The following is a 4,298-nucleotide window of genomic DNA, read 5'->3' on the forward strand; positions in this document are numbered from 1 at the left end:
GACAGAGATCACAAGTAGGCAGAGAGGCAGGCAGAGAGAGAGAGAGAGAGAGAGAAAGCAGGCTCCCTGCTGAGCAGAGAGCCCGACGTGGGGCTCGATCCCAGGACCCTGGGATCATGATCTGAGCCAAAGGCAGAGGCTTTAACCCTCTGAGCCACCCAGGCACCCCTATACCAAAATATTCTTTAAAAACAATTTAGATTGGTCTGTACATAGTTGTGAAGGAAATACTCTTGACTACAAAGAGTCATATAAATCTTCCCTTTTTTTATTAGTTTATATTTCAAATACCTTAAAGCTTCTGACCATATGATTTATCACCCAAACCAGGACATTTTTTAGAGTAAACAGGAGCCCTATCAATAATTAAACCAGAACAACAGATATTAACCAGACCTATTGCTAGTAAGCCAGGGGTATGGTCAATTTATTTTTTAATTTTTTTAATTTTTTTTTAAGATTTCATTTATTTACTTGACAGAGTGTGAGAGAGATCACAAGTAGGCTGAGAGGCTGGCAGAGAGGGGGAAGCAGGCTCCCTGCTGAGCAGAGAGCCTGATGCAGGGCTCAATCCCAGGACCCTGGGATCACGACCTGAGCCGAAGTCAGAGGCTTAACCCACTGAGCCACCCAGGCCCCCCAAGTCACTTTAAAGAAGCATGTTAGAGGGGCGCCTGGGTGGTCAGTCGTTAAGCGTCTGCCTTTGGCTTGGGTCATGATCCCAGCATTGAAGCCTGCTTCTCCTTCTCCCACTCCCCTTGCTTGTGTTCCCTCTCTCACTGTATCTCTGTCAAATAAATAAAATCTTTAAAAATATATATTAGGTTTGTCTTAGTATCCCAAATAATCCACATAAATAGTCATTAAGGGTGTGAGGTAAATTAAACATAATTTAATTTCTAATACTTCTGACTATAACTTAAGTAAAATTGATAAAGTCTTGGCCAAAACTGAAGGTCTTCTCTAAGAACTAAATTTTGAATGTAAAACATTTTTGGAAAGGTAACTATCAAAGATTCCTTAAACCTAGATTGACATATGGATTAGGAAAAGCAAAAAGCTGATATTTTAAACAAAGTCTATTTTTCTCTAACATAGTTAGAATAGAGAAAAATTGAGAAACAAAGTCTGCCAGTGTGTTTGAAAACATACCTGTAATTTGTGAGGCATGAGTACATTAAAGATCACAACTATTTGTCAGGATTGAATAAATTGATGGAAAAAAACAGCATATAAGATGCAAATCATTTTTTTAAAAAGTGGACAAAGCAATGAATATTAAATGTGTTTGCTCTTGTGAACCTACTAAGGAATGCTTTAATTGAGTCCAACTGTCAGTGACTTATTCCTATAGTTAATCCTTCATAATACTTCCCATTTACATTACTGTATATAAATATTGTTCCCACAGCTTCCATCATGGTAGCATACGTAAACAGAATGCAAGTATAGTACTAGATTTACTGGATAAAAAGGGAAATATTAGTTTTTTACAAGATTCTCAAAATAAAATCCACTTTTCTATTCTATAGTCTTAGTGATCGCTCTTAAATTCTTTTATCATCTCCACAGCAGTTAAGCTCTGAAGTTCTTATAAGTCAGTGTTAGGAGATAAGACATAAGGGCTAACAAAATTCCTGGGCTTCATAGACCTATATGCATAGGTATGAAATATTACCAAGGAGCCATTATATTATAAAATCGTTGACCTGGAAGAAGTCCCTTTCCATTCACGAAAAGTCATTTGCCGTAACAGATCATTAGCATTCTTGATCAGCCTGACATCAGTTTAAACCTAGGCACCTAACCAAGCATAGAGCGTATCATGTAGTGTATAGAAATCTTTATTAAGTATAAAGAGATAGTTCCTAAATTGGACAAATTATATATGTAATAAAACTCTGCCCATGACTGATGTGAAATGAAGTAGCTACGAGAATGATATTTAAAAACACAAACAAAAAAATTCCTTTATTTATAAAGAGAAATGAAGAAGGTATATGGAGCCATAGTAAAAATCAAAACAAAGCTTCTGATATCTAAGTTGGAAGTTGGCCAGAATACATGAGGCTAATTTTTCTAATTGGGAAGCAATGTATAATCTTTAATGTTCATTGTAAGTACCTTAATGACCATTTAAGATTGCCAAAATAAAAACTGTAATACTGACATCCTTTGTAGAATGTTAAATACATTTCTTAAAACAATTATAAAACTGCTCAACCCAACTGGAATCTTGCCACCATCAATTCAAATCATAAACAAAACATTTGGCACTTGGGGCAAGATCAACAACTGATATATACTCTTACCCCCAGACAACACTTAGTATTTATTGTAAATAACTTAAAAAACTAAATCAAGTGTTCAAGTTGACACAAATGCTGACAGTTAACATAATTTTCTTTTGTCTCAAAACTTCTTTTCCTTCTTATCTCTCGAACAGTCTTTTGCTTCTTCTTGAAGTAGTTCTAACTGTAGACAGCCCACCCCAGTTTACTAGTATTGTGTGCTCATATTACAGGACGGTATTATGTAAATAATCATAATGGGTTTAATCATTTTTAAATTTTTTGCCTGGGGATACAGGCAATGCCGGGTGGGAGGAGAGGAATGGGAAGATGTAGGGAGTGGGAAAGAGATGAGAAATGCCCAGCACAAACAGCAGAAAGAGCCTCAGTCTAGGAATCAGTTTTCTGTGTCCTCATCCTAGTTCCTGGTTCTTCAGCTAAACCATGTAACTTCACTTGTTCATTCAACATTCGTTTGTTCATTATATAAACTATGTTAGGTCTGTGCTGCCCAATATAGTAATCACTAGACACGTGTGGCTTTGAGCACTTGAAATGCAGCTAATCCAAATTGAGTTGTGCTGTACTCATGAATAATTTTTTATATTGATCATATTCGGGCAATGGACAGCCACTAAGTGTTTTAAGCAAGGAAATGCTAGGATCAGAAATAATGGTTTAGATTTCTGGCAGCTGTGTGGAGACCCCCCCCCCCCGCCCCGTTAAGGCAAGGAAGCCTGGAAGCAAGGAGGCTATAGTCTATGTAAGAAATATCAGAGCTGGAATGCTTGGGTGGCTCAGCGGGTTAAACCTCTGCTTTCGGCTCAGGTCATGATCTCGGGGTCCGGGGATCGAGCCCTGCATTGGGCTTTCTGCTCGGCAGGGAGCCTGCTTCCCCCCCCCCCCCGACCTCTGCCTGCTGCTCTGCCCACTTGTGATCTCTCTCTCTCTGTTAAATAAATAAATAAAATCTTTAAAAAAAAAAGAAATATCAGAGCTGAAACAAAGGCATAAGGGAATGGAAAGGAAAGCACTAATTCAAAACTATTATTCAGGAGATAACAACAATATAATATAGGGATTTACTTGTCCTGACTCCATGGAAAAGGGTTTGATTTTATTCTAAGGTGATGGGAAGACCCTGGGATGTTTTTAGCAGGGCAACATCTTGTTCTGACTTCGTTTTTTTTTGTTTTTTTTTTAAGATTTTATTTGAGAGAGAGAGAGAGAGAGAGAGTGAGAGCATGCAAGCAAAGGGAGAGGCGGATGAAGAAGCATACTCCCGACTGAACAGGAAGCCCCACACAGCTCCATCCCAGGACCCTGAGATCATGACCTGAGCCACCTAGGTGCCCCTGACTTTAGGGGTTTTTGTTTTGTTTTGTTAAAGATTTTATTTATTTATTTGACAGAGAGAGACACAGCAAGTGAGGGAACACAAGCAGGAGGAGTCGGAGAGGGAGAAGCAAGCTTCCTGCTGAGCAAGGAGCCTGATTGCAAGGCTCCATCCCAGGACTCTGGTATCATGACCTGAGCCAAAGGCAGACACTTCACAACTGAGCCACCCAGGCTCCCCTATTTTAAGAATTAATTGATGCCCTACATGAGATTTGAAACCATGTAATTTTAGTGATATCAGTCTAACCTGCTATGTGATTTTCCCTCTGCAACCCTCAGCTACCCAACTGTAGAGTTAAGCAGATTGTACAATCAACAAAAAGTTTCAGTTTTAAAATGATGTGCGTTAGATGATTTTAAAATTCCAAAATTCTACAGTTCTAAGAATCCTAGAGTTATTACAGCAACCACACAATTTTTCTTACTGTGGTTAAATGTACAAATGTACATAATATAAAATTCACCATTTTAATTATTTCACCACACAATTTTTAAGCCACGCACCCTAACCAGGGGACTCTATTGAGTTATAGGTATGCTAGGACATTTAAAATTCCAGTCCTCAAGGGGGCATTGCTGATGGGGTACGGTGGGGGGTGAGGAGGTAGA

Source organism: Enhydra lutris, unplaced genomic scaffold (genome assembly GCF_002288905.1).
Source record: "Enhydra lutris kenyoni isolate GAN:26980312 unplaced genomic scaffold, ASM228890v2 scaffoldscaffold8, whole genome shotgun sequence".
Lineage (NCBI taxonomy): Eukaryota > Metazoa > Chordata > Mammalia > Carnivora > Mustelidae > Enhydra > Enhydra lutris.